A 13334-nucleotide genomic window follows, 5' to 3' on the forward strand; every position below is an offset into this window, starting at 1 on the left:
CAACTAATGAGGTAAAATACTCATTGAACTTCTTTGCTAGCACTCTACTTCTACATAATTAATTGTCGATTGATGGCTCGCAAATATCATTAGTCCCTTCTTAAGTAGATTTGATACAACTTAGTTTATTCCATATTTTGCTTGGAACCAGTGACACTATCAAACATCATCAAGTATAGGAACGTTAAACTTGTTTTTGCATGATAGTGAGTTAATTTCTGTACGACTTAAGACCTTTAAATGTATCCGGGTCTCGCTTCATGAGAAACTCACGATGTAACCTATTTTTTTTTCTTTTATTATATGAAGTATTACTGAATAAATCCAAGGTTGATGCGGGCCCGCCTTGGTCTCTTCAAAGCTTTGTAAGCTAAATATTTTTACACAGAACACCGTGTATCAATAGAACCATTATAAGCAACATCAGAGGAAGAACAAGAGAGAGAAACGAAGAGGGAAAGATAGGGAGGTTGATAAAGGACATCCCCGGTTGCCTACCCTACACTTCGGGAGGGTGAAAAAGAACGAACAGATAAGGAGAGAAAGGAAAAATGATAATCAGTCATTCGCAGTCAGTCATAGAGGAATCTCCTCTGTCACAAGCGTTCATACAGTCCAATGTCCTTCAGGAAAAGCGGAAGGGCTTTTGTGGCCTTTTGCATGCAAGAACGCATAGGCCATGACTCAAGGCTCTTTTCTTCCGAGAGCGCTCTTTTACCTAGCAGGTTGAGTTTCGCTTGTAAAGTACGTCATTCAGTGTCAAAGGATGGGCAGTGACGAGGAAGGTGCTCTAGAGTATGATCGTACCTGCACGAATTGCAAGCCGCACTGTTGGCCATTCCTATCAAGAATGAATAGGAATTTGTTAATGCCACGCCTAACCACATGCGACACAGTAAAGTTGTTTAGCACCCGCCGTGGTTGCTCAGTGGCTATGGTGTTGGGCTGCTGAGCACGAGGTCGCGGGATCGAATCCCGGCCACGGCGGCCGCATTTCGATGGGGGCGAAATGCGAAAACACCCGTGTGCTTAGATTTAGGTGCACGCTAAAGAACCCCAGGTGGTCAAAATTTCCGGAGTCCTCCACTACGGCGTGCCTCATAATCATAAAGTGGTTTTGGCACGTAAAACCCCAAATATTATTATTAAAGTTGTTTAGCAATGGCAGAGTCCAGGTAACAGGTGAAGTCGCAAGTTAGGGTCGAGAGAGTGCAAGCGTAAGTTGCTCAAACCTGGTGAATTTCATCGTGGAAGTGTGGTGTGGCGAGCAAGTGGCTGAAGTTGACGCGCACCATCAGTTCTTCAAAGTGGTATAGGAACCCGCTGATGTTTTTGATGAGCCGAACGTGCCGTTTGATCGGCGCTGTCGTTGCCGGCAATTCCGCAATCGCTTAGCAACCATTTAAATACAATGTCGGGGCCTATCTCGAGCACATGATTGTGAGCGTGCCTGATTTCGTACTTTAGCTGCTCACGCAACCCATGATGTAGGGCAAAGCGCGGAGTTATAGGGATACTTTGGAATCGCAGAAAAAGTCCTAACGATTCGGTGGCTCTTGGAAAACGTACATGGGTGCACCTTGAAGAGCCGTAAGTTCTGCTGCTGTCGACGTTGTATTGTGCGAATAGCTGAGCTGTAAAGAGACAGTGTCTGATGGAACAACTACTGTTCCGGTAGAGCTGTTGGAATTGGTGGAGCCGTCCGTGCCGATGTGTATATGGTCAAAATAAGACTCGTTGAGGAGAAGCAGAGGCAACTGCGTCAAGGCTAGCGGTGACAACTCTGCCTTCTTAGCAATCCCAGGAACTGAGTGGTACAAGTGAATTTTCCAGAGACACCACAATGCCTATGTTGGGCGTTACGCAGATTTGAAGCCAGATGATATCATCATTGTGTCTCGCCACAATACCATAGAATGTAGCCTGTGGTTTTCGCACTGGCAAATCGGATAAATGGTAGGATGTTAGCCGAGAATTGTCTGGAACTTGTGTTCTTAGCGTCTCACCGACGATATGGGTGGTGATCGGGTGCTCCTGTGCAGTGACAATCGTTTCAGCTGTCGAAAAACATATCAGGAGGCTAAAACATGTCCAAACTGACTAGCTTATACGCTCTGTAGTGCAAGGAGATTAGTCTTACATCTGCTGGACAAAACAGGAAGACTGTATTGCAAAATTCTGAGAAAAAGTGCCTTGTATAGCTGCAACATGAAGCGCACGGACGGTCCCCACGATTTTATAGCTACGAATTTGAACATATTCTCAATACAAATGAGCTTTTTCGTCATGTATGAGACATGCCGACTACAGGTGAGCTCACGATCCGTGACAACGCGTAAGAACCAGTGAGTTTTCTTGTGCGCGATGGACTGGCCCTCAATACACACCACCCACAGGGGCGTCTGCGACAGCGCGTGTTTGGTGTGTTGCGACACCAGGTACCCGAGCACACGAGGGTTGGACCCTCCCGCGTGTAGCAGTGCGCGGCTTAGCCATGTCTGGGGAAAGGGGGATCCTGGGGGTTGCGCCGATGCTAGGTGTTTGGACCGTTGAGGCCCCCCGGCGGAGGCAACACACCTCTTCGATAACCGGCGTCGTTAACGCCAAAAGACCCGCGTTCCTTGGAGCGCTTACAGAAGGAGAAACATATTATAACTCCGCTGAGAAAGGGAAAGGTAACTTGAGCGGTTACCGCACTTCATAAGAGTAATCAGCTTTTCAATACACGTCACCTATAACTTGTAAGCTCACACGCACAACCATTATTTTTCTTTTTGTTTCAATTCCAATAAAATGGCTATCATCATTCATTGATATTGCGGAGGCCTAATTTACAATCTAGGTGACATCAAAGACATTATAAATAAGTTATCACCAGTAGCAATTTGCCTCCAAGAAACGAACCTGGGACCCAAACATATACATTTAAAGGTTTTACTGTCGTAAGAAAAAACTGCGAGCACTCCAGTCGTCTATCAAGAAGTGTCGCTATTGTGGTCTGAGGCGTCACACGTCACACGTCATACGCTATTGTCGTCCCCACACGGAAAGTTTTATTAAATGCTCCGTATGAGGCAGTAGCTGTCACCGTTTTGTCATTTAAAACTGTCACCATCTGTTCGCTGTACATTGCTCCCCATATCCATTTCACAACTCGAGATCTGGAATATATAATTGACCAGCTGCCGGAGCATTTTGTTTTAGTTGGAGATTTTAATACTCATTGCACTTTTTGGTGCAACGATAAGAATGGCCAACGAAGACAACTTATCGAATATTTAATTTTGAGAAACAGCATCTGTCTTTTGAATTCAGGTGCGCCAACTCATTTTTTACCGAGTTCACGTAACTTTAGCTGCCTTGATTTAGCATTTTGCTCTCCGGACATTTTCGCCGATGTTAAATTGGATGTACTGGAGACTTCACATGGCAGTGATCATCTACCTGCTATAATCAACCTCACCTCAACGCTACTCATTATATCTCACAAACCGCGCCATTGGAAACTACAAATAGCAGACGTCTGTTTTCACAGATAGTGCCAGGCTGGAGGAGCTTACTTCAACAGACTTAAGCATTGATGAAATTAAAGAAACATTTTCTAACTGTAATATTTCTGCAGCTGAAAAGCCCATTCCATAATCCTTTGGCGTTGTTTGGAAAAAAAAGGTGAGTCCTTGGTGGACACATGAATGCACCGACGCAAACAAGCAGCAAACTAAGGCCTGGGGAATTTTACCTAGACATCCAACACATCACAACTTTCTGAATTTCAAACAAGCCAAAGCGAAAGCTCGATATATTCGGAGACAGGCGGAAAAATTGTCTTGGCAGAAATATATATCTTCAATTATTAGTACCGTCCCATCCAAAAAGATTTGGGAACAGGTCAGCAAGTTTAAAAGGGACTACTCATCATACAAGATACCCTTGCTTACACCTTCAGGCACTCAGACAATACTACAAGGACAAGCGAATATAGGTGGGGAACATTTCTATAACGTCTCTAGCTCGTCTAATTATTCAAACAGGTTTTTAAAATACAAGCTGTCGGCAGAAAAGAAGAAACTACCAACTGCTTTTACGTCAAGGGACGAATACAACGCTCCATTCACGGTACAAGAACTTAACAGGGTTCTCTGTGCTGGCAAAAAAACTGCAGTAGGTCCGGACCGGATCCATTATTCCATGCTTGCATAGGTGTCCCAAGCATCCGTAGATGCTCTTAAATTTTTTTCAACAAAGTATTTGGATCTGGAAGCATGTGGTAAAGTTGGAAAACGCAATAGTTGGGCCTTTTTTAAAAACCGGTAAGTCCCCCACATCCCTAAGCACCTTTCGACCCATTGCCTTGACCAGCTGCTTAGCGAAATCGTACCAAAGTGTCGTAAGCATTCACGCTTGATATACGAAACTTCATTGATTTTCATCAGTGCGGGTATAAAATAAGGTGCTCAACGACGGACCACCTCGTCCGACTTGAACACGAAATACATGAAGCTTTCTTACACAAACAGCACTGCCTATCAATATTCTTCGATCTAGAAAAAGCGTATGACACCACGGGGAGATTCGGAATCTTACATGAGCTCACTGAGTTAGTAATCCGTGGCAAAAATTTTAACTGCCTCACCGATTTTATGTCCAACAGAACATTTCAAGTTCGTCTAGGCACTGTGCTCTCACGCACATTTATCCAGGAAAACTCCGTCCAAAAAGATTGCGCTTTTAGCACAACACTCTTTATAGTAAAAATGAACTCTATTAACAAAGTGATTCCCCCCCTCTATTATGCACTCCATATACGTCAATCATCCGCAAATAGCGTGCCACGCCTCAAACTTAGGAATGTGTGAAAGGCAGCTCCAGATAACAATAAATAATCTAATGGAGTGGGCTGAGAAAAATGGCTTCCGCATCTCTACTCAGAAAACTGTTACAGTGCTATTCTCGCAAGAATTAGGATTGTAATAAGACTCGGTTTTAAAATTGAATGATGTCGCACTGCTCCTAAAACAAGAATATAAATTCTTGGGAGTTATTTTTGACAAAAAACTAAACTTCGTAGCTCACATTAAAACACTACAGATTAAGATAAATAAAGCATGGAATATCCTCAAACTTTTACCTCATAAGCACTAGGGCTCCGACAGAACGTGTCTTTTACGTATTTACCGGTACTTTGTGCGTAGCATTTTAGACTACGGCTCTGGGGTTTACGGCTCAGCCAGACAGTCCTACATTCAACGACTTGATGCAACAAATAACCTTGGACGGCGAATGGCAAGTGGTGCCTACAGAATGTCACCTATTCAAAGTCTATACGTTGAGTCTAATGAACCCTCATTACAGCAGCGCAGAGCATTTCTCACTTTCTCTTACGTACTCAGAATTCAGTCATCACCGCTACAAATATGCTGCAACATCCGCGCACTATGCAACTCACGCTTACACTATACAAATAAACTGAACATGATTAGACCACTTGTCCTGCAGTATGAGCAATATTGTCGGGATTAGGACATTCCCCATGATGTCCTCCAGGTTGCCAAAAAACGACAATTGTTGCCCCAGTGGTACAATTTCACACACTTGTGTGACGCGACGTTAACACATCTAAAGAAAAGAGAGACCCCTCACGAACACGTTATACAAGAATTACGTGCACTTCAGAACAAATATCAAAATAAAATGAAATATTACACTGATGGCTCCAAAACAAAACAACAGGTGGGTGTAGGGGCCGTTACGGAAATTGGGAAACAAGTATTCGATTGCCACAACACGCCTCTGTTTTCATTGCCGAAGTTTACGCTATATGGGTTGTTGTTTAAAAGATTGTCACTGATAAACAAAAATGCAGTCATATACACTGATTTTTTAAGCACACTGAAGGCTGTAGACCTGAAGTCAGTGTGTGAACATCTGATAGGAGGCATTTTAAACATGGTGGCGCTTAACAAATACGGGAGGTCAATTCGTTTCTGCTGGGTTCCAAGCCATGTTGGTATACCGGGTAATGAAGCAGCTGATGGATGTGCATAAATGGCAGCGTGCAAAGAGATAACAAACACAACACTTCCTTATAAAGATAGCATGCGTGCGATTAGAAAAGCTTTAACGGCAACCGTTGTGCCGACAACACGCTACATCTCACTAAACCCATAGTTGGCGAGTGGAAGTCATGTTATCATCCCGAGTGGTTCATTGAAGTAGTTTTAGGCCGATTACGCATTTCGCACACGCACCTCACACACAATTATTTACTTACGAAAGAAGACACACCAACATGCGAGAAATGTCAAGAGCCACTAACAGTTAAGCTCATAATACTGACATGTACACACATTGCGATACACAGGTGAACACTTTTGCACAAATTATATCAACTACACATACCTTACACCCTGCTCTAATTTTAGGTGATGATTCGCTAGTCCCATTATGTGGCGTCTGTAAATTGCTAGACCACACTGGATTTTTAAATAAAGTATAGAATATTAACACAGCCTTTTCCTTCCTAAACCGGACTTTAAAACACCTTGTGGTTGGTGCAGCATGGCCTTAGCCGCTCTTGAGCCATTAAACCACATTTAACTAACTCGATACACACTGGGGGGGAAGACATCGCTTTTCGTGTAAACCGCCACTAGCGCATATTATTCTGTAGAAATCGTCAGACCTTGTCGGTGAAGGAATGCCGCTGTCAGAGTTGCCACTTTCTGTATTCGGGCACGCACGTGCGGCCTTCTCACGCCGGACGCGCAGATACAAATACCGTCAGCGCAGAGCGGGACATAAGCAATCTCTGTAAGCGTCTGGGCAAGCCCTGCTAGAACGAGATTGAAAAGAGTGGAGCTCAACACTCCCCCTTGTGGGGCATCACGACTGGACATATATCCACTTGTCGGGCCACCCTCTGTAAGGACAAACAGAGATCTCCATGAGAGATAGCTCCTAATTCACCTAATGCCGTGGCCTCCAAGTTCTGGAGCCTCAAGAGCTAGGAGAATGCTTTCATGGGCTGCGTTGTCGTAGGCACCTTCTACATCAAATAAGAGTACCGCAGAGAGGCGTTTCATAACTTTTATCGAAGACCGGCCACGTCGAAAAACAGCCATAGCCTCAGGGTAAATGTTGTAGTATTCGAGGTTCCATTTCATACGTGTCAGCAACATCCTCTCCATGACCTTGTTGATGCAACTCGCAAGTGCAATTGGCCGGCACGATGTAAGGCCCAACGGAGACTTCCCAGGCTTCAGTAGTGGAACCAGTCAGCCACACTTCCAGCCATCGGGGACTTTGCCGTCACGCCAACATTGATTGAATATATCCAGAAGACAACGTTGTACTATAGCACTTGGGTGGCTTAAGGAAGCGTAGGTCACCCCATCGGGACCGGGTGATGACGATCGCCTGGAGGCACCCAAGACCACTTGCAGTCCTTCCACAGAGAAATGCGATGGGAACGTCATGTAGCGAGAAGTCAGCAGCAGAACGAAGTCACCAGTAACTTTCGCACAAAATTCTGCGGCGACCTCAAGCTCTGAACTTTGATGCAGAGCCAGCGCTATGAATAGACGACGTTGTTGTGCAGGTGAGCGAAGACCCTGAAGAGTTCTCCACACGTGGGGTAACGGCTTGCGAGGGTCCAGCGGTTCACCGAAGCTCATCTATTGTTGGTAATGAAGTTTGTTCATCTGATGCGGAACATTCTTCTGAAAGCATCGCGCTTCCCTCAGGGCATAAAAGAACTTAATACGCCTATATCGTCTCTTGGCCCGCCGGCAGATCACCCGAAGCTGGTCCAGTTGTTGGTCTAAATCTGTGCATCTTGTAGAAATTGTAAACGTCCGCGTAAAAGCCTGCAGAGCTTGCATGATGATGTCTTCGAAGGGCTCTGGATGATTAAGTCTGCACTTTCCCTCGAACGAAATTTGGTACGCTTGCCATTCTAGCTGTCTTGAGAGCACAGGGTAAAGAGAACTGTCAAGGCCTCTGATAGTTATGTACGTAGGAATATGGTCGCTGCCATGAGTTTCAATGTCTGCGAACCAGTGAACTTTAGAACTTAAACTATGCGACACTAATGCCAAGTCCAAGCAGCAGCTATAAGTCACTCTTCGGAGATAAGCCGAGTTGCCAGCGTTCAAAACTCTTAGTCCATGCCCGGCAACGAGATCAACAAGACTTGTGCCTCGTTGATTTTCCTGAGGCTTTCCCAGAGTGCATGGTAGGCGGTTAAGTCACCCATGATTATCCAACGGCCTGGAGTTTTTGTGAGTATGTCCTTTAGTCTCTGTCAATGAAGTCGACGTGATGACAATATTTAGGGTTTATCAGTGTGAATGAAACATTCTTCATTCCAACACGGAAACACGCGTAACGATTATCGTTGTGAAGCTGCACTATTTGGTGAACGCAGGTGAGCTCCTTGCGGATACACACAACAATTTTACTACGTTCACTGCGTGATGAAGAAACAAATTATTCGTAACCCGACAGTCGAATTATCTTTTAAAAACGAGGTTCGCAAATTATGATAATGGCGAACTTGTTCTCAAAAACAAAGTGCCGAAATTCTGTTATCCGTGCATGCAGACTGCTGGCGTTCCATTGAAGTATGGAAGCGCACTTGACTTGTTCCCGGAATGGCCGCCGTCCTTGTGAATGGCGAGCCATCTTGTTACTGCAGACCTGCAAGTGAAGGTTCAATAGAATCTAGGACTCGCAGTGCGCATTTGGCAGATGGCGTTTGCACATTATTGAGGAGTGCTCGGATAACACTCACCAGTGACCTCAGTATAGCAACGACCTGGACATCTTGCGCAGCTTGATTATCTCTTGTCGAAGTAGCGCTTCACTGTAGTCAATTTTGTCGCGCGGCAGCGACGTGTGCCTGTGGTATTGCAGGCTAAGCAGTGTCAGATTCTTTTTTCTGGGTCTCGGTATTCTGCTTAACATGAAGCTGTAGGGTGCTTGGTGGTGGTGGTGGTGGCGGCGGCTTAAAAGAAAGCTCTGAAGGCAAAACAACTTTTTTTCTTTCTTGAGAGCGCGCCGTCGACGGAAACGGCGTCTTTTAACAGTCGTTATCGCTTCCTTCCGTGACGAGCCGTCCTTAACCATTTCTGTCAAGATTCTTTTCTCCTTCTTGATTAGTGGGCAGTTGTTTGATGAGGCATCATGATTTCCATGGCAGTTCCTACGTTTAAGTGTAGTCGCCTTCCAAGACTCTGCTGTGTGGGGTTCGGCGCAGCGCGGGCAGGCTGGTTGGTTGTGATATAGGCCAATCACGTGGTCCATTGTCAGACACTTGTGGCATCGAAGGGGCCTCAGAATGTAGGCTCGAATGACATGATGAAGAAGCCCAACCTTCACATGTGATGGAAGATAGTCGCCCTTGAAGGTCACCTCGCCACAACGGGAGTTGCCTATTCGGCAAACTAGCAGTATTTCCGTAGCGTCAGTAGCTAGTTTGACCAGGACAGGAAGGTCAGCATTCGGAATAGAGACATCGACATCATATATTACGCCCGTTGCCGTGCCTCTGTGCTGCGGGAAGAACAACATAGAACGTTATTCCAATTGTGCTAATTTCTTCTCTGAAAGAAGATAGTGTTCGTGGATTTATTTGCTCAAATTGAGCGACAAGAAGGCTTTGTGTATTTTCAATAGTGATGTTGACAAGAACTAAATATGTGGGTAAATAATCGCTTACTGGGGTGTCAAGGATGCCTGTATTGTACTGTTTCTGCTATTCGTAAAGAACAAGTCTAGTATAGTGGAACTGGTATCGGTAATACGCGTTGGGATGGTGATTATGTTTCTTAAGAAACAGGAACCGAGAAAGCCTGAAAATCCCATCTAATTAGGCGTAGTGCTCAACATGTCTACGTTAAGCTCTCCTCCCAGCACTAATGTGTCATTAAGCGCACTGACAACGGGAAATAGAGTTTCTAAAGGTTGAAGAAATGAATGAACATTGCATCTGGTGGCCTGTACATTACTACAAACATAGCTCGGATACTTTAAGGTTAACGTCTCGATGTCCTGTGTACACAGAGAGAAATCTTCAACATATTCGTACACAAATCCAGCCTTTACTTGTACGCATACACCAGTGCCAATTCTTGATTTTCTATTTTGGTATACAACACTAAATCCCTCAATACAAAGCACGTCTATATCAGTACGGTACCAAGCTTCAGACATCATAATAACAGAGAATAAGAAATTGAACTCATCAAAAAATAAGAAAAAGTTTGCCTCTTTCGAATAAGCCGATTGCATATTAATATCGAGAAACGTCAGCAGCTGCATATGATGGTCGCTTATATACGTGTTCAATTCAGACGCCCTGGCATACATCGTCATTGTTCTACACAAAACATATATTACGGCTGTCACACGGCTAGACTACTTTAGCCAGATTAGCATCAAAAGTTACATGTAAAAGGGGGGTCCTGTCTGCCTTCCTCATGAAAATTCTGCCCTGTGATGCCCACACATATTTCGATTCCCTTTCACGTCTTGCTTGCCGTGATTTACTGAGCAGAACCTTCAATTCCATTCAGAGGTACTCGTTTATATATTCAAGCTTATTCTTGTCAAAACCAAGACGACTGCTTTCTACTTTAGCCTTCTTTTCTGCGGACAGCAGCTAGTCTCACGCAGTTCTAGTGAGGAATCGGACAATTACATTGAATTTCGTTTTATCTTTCGACAATGCACGGTGCGCGATGTCAATTACTTGTTCTGTGACATCAGTTTCTAAGCATTTAGCAATGTTTGCGACAGTTCTCTGCAAGTCCTCATTTTCAGTTTGCGAAAGACTTTGGTTTCGATTTTCATACTTCTGTTGTATTCAGTTCGATAATCTCCCCCCTAGCTTCCCTCAGGACCCTCCGCAGTTCAACATTTTTACTGCGGTACTGCGTACTCTCAGTGGTTACCGCGTCTATTTCTTTGCAAAATGTCTCTACGTCTGCCCATAAAGTGCTCAAAGTTCTCATTCCCGAAGCTAATCGCATCTCAAACCCCTCCAAGTTCAATAAATATTGTAGTGTTCGAAAAATCGGCCTTAGCGATTTCACCTTTCACTTCAGTTGAAGAAGTTCACTTCAGTTCTTGGTACATATTGACACGTGTACGGATCTCTATCGGGCGACCACGTTTCGCCGCCTAACAAATGTTATCGCACAGCGCGGGACGCGCCTGCATGTATCCGAAGTTTCTGGAAAGTTATCGATGCTTCTATCCGCTGTCTGTTGTCGCCGAACCTTATGTCATGTGAATTCATCGCCTGACGCGAATGGTGTAGAACTTTGTGGAAGGCACGCGGGTACCAACGATTAGTCTGGAACATTCGACGATTGATGTATAAAAGCCGACGCACTTGACTGGTTGATCAGATTTTCGACGATCGCTGACTGTGTTCGCCGTTATCGTTGTGCTATAAGTGTAGCCTGTCTTGTGGGCACGGGTTCGCCCAATAAAAGTTAGTTTTGTCGCTCGCAGTATTTCTACTGTGTTCTTCAACGTCACCACCATGTGACAATATGGAAGAAATAAATAATGACTAAGCTTGCACATTGAACCGTCGTTCGAAAAAATCTCAGGAGTGTTTTTGTATAATAGTACTTTCAATCCATGCAACCGGGTCAGTTCTTATATTTGGATGCAGGATTTCAACTAGAAATGTGCCTTCAAAATTTAATTAATTTAATTAATTTAATTAATTTAATTAGGGGTTTAACGTGCCGAAACCACTTTCTGATTATGAGGCACGCCGTAGTGGAGGACTCCGGAAATTTAGACCACCTGGGGTTCTTTAACGTGCACCTAAATCTAAGTACACGGCTGTTTTCGCATTTCGCCCCCATCGTAATGCGGCAAAAAAAAATTTAATAAGCAATGTCCGAAGTTTTTATGCTGCTATATATTTATGCAATGTAATAAGCATCGCTATTTGCTCAACAGCTCACTGAGAATATTAGGCATCAGTTTTTGAAAACTAGTTTTCTCGATCGATGAAAGCTTTGTCTCATCTTGTTAAATATAATATGATTGAGCAATTGTTTACATTGGTTTCATTTTTATGGAATGTGTCAATAAGAGGTAAGCTGACTTGCAATAGTTTAAAACTGCTGGGCAACCCAGTATTGTAATTTTTCTTCCGGAATAATTTCTGCTACAAAGCTGCAAGCAAACATGCTCAACACTGGAGCGCGAGGCAACAACTGGGGAGCTATTCTGTAGGAGCCCACCTAGTGGACATGTCAATTTCGTGTGCTGCTGAAGTGCTGATTGGCTGTGGCACCTGGATGCTGCAGGCGTGGAGGCCACCCAGCCCAGCCAATCAGAGCTTCAACAGCATAAGAAATAGACATGTATACTAGGTGGACTCTTACAGAACACCTTCACTGGCTTCGCCGTGATGTAGCGCCAAGCGCGGCGTCACTTTTTACGAACGTGAATTCGCTCATTGTGAAATGCACCCAGACTGTCCATATCATTGACATCGCAATAAGAACGACAACCACGCCGCTTCGCCGACGGTCGCAGACAGCCATTCAAAGCAGTGCCTGGGTTGGGAGTTGTTCGGCGCGTGCTCCGAAGAAAGCAGCCCACGGCGCGCGCGTGAAGTACACAGGGAATGGCATATCTGCTGGCGCAGTGCAAGCGTCGCAACGTGACTGGCCGCAAGCGGCGCTCGGCCACTCGCAAACGTGCCCTAACTCCACCCGTGTTCGTCGATGGACAGTAGGTAGTTTTAGTTGGGCGTCCGCCACCACCCATGTATGCAGCACACGAGGTCATGCGTACATGGCGAAGCACGCGCGCATGAAACGGCTATAGCTGGCCTGACGCAAAAATTGAGAATGGGACTGCTGACTTGCACGCGCAGGAGCCGGTGGTGTGCTACACAGTGCTGCCATATGCCAGCTTCTAAAACTGTGTAGCTAATATCAGCCACCACGAAGTCAAACCACAAGCCCGAGTCGTATCTTGTGCAAATGCCATATCGAAAATTGTGCTCTTTTGGACAAGCTAGAACGTCCCGCAAAGCTCGCTAAGCCCACAGCGCACGCTCCGCAGCTATTGTAAAGATGCGGGCGCATGCAAGATACCGTGCATGCTCCTGCGTACTGCACATGCGCACTGACGCCTCCGCGGGTTCGCTGCGTACGCAGAGCTGCTGCGGACACCCAACTTAAACTGCCTATTGTCTAGTATCATATAAGCGTTAGCGAGATCGACAAACCCTCCGTCATATCTATTTACGCTGCTGAGAATTACATTATCATTGGCAATGCGCATTATCACACAGAAAA

This window comes from Dermacentor albipictus, chromosome 3 (genome assembly GCF_038994185.2).
Source record: "Dermacentor albipictus isolate Rhodes 1998 colony chromosome 3, USDA_Dalb.pri_finalv2, whole genome shotgun sequence".
NCBI lineage: Eukaryota > Metazoa > Arthropoda > Arachnida > Ixodida > Ixodidae > Dermacentor > Dermacentor albipictus.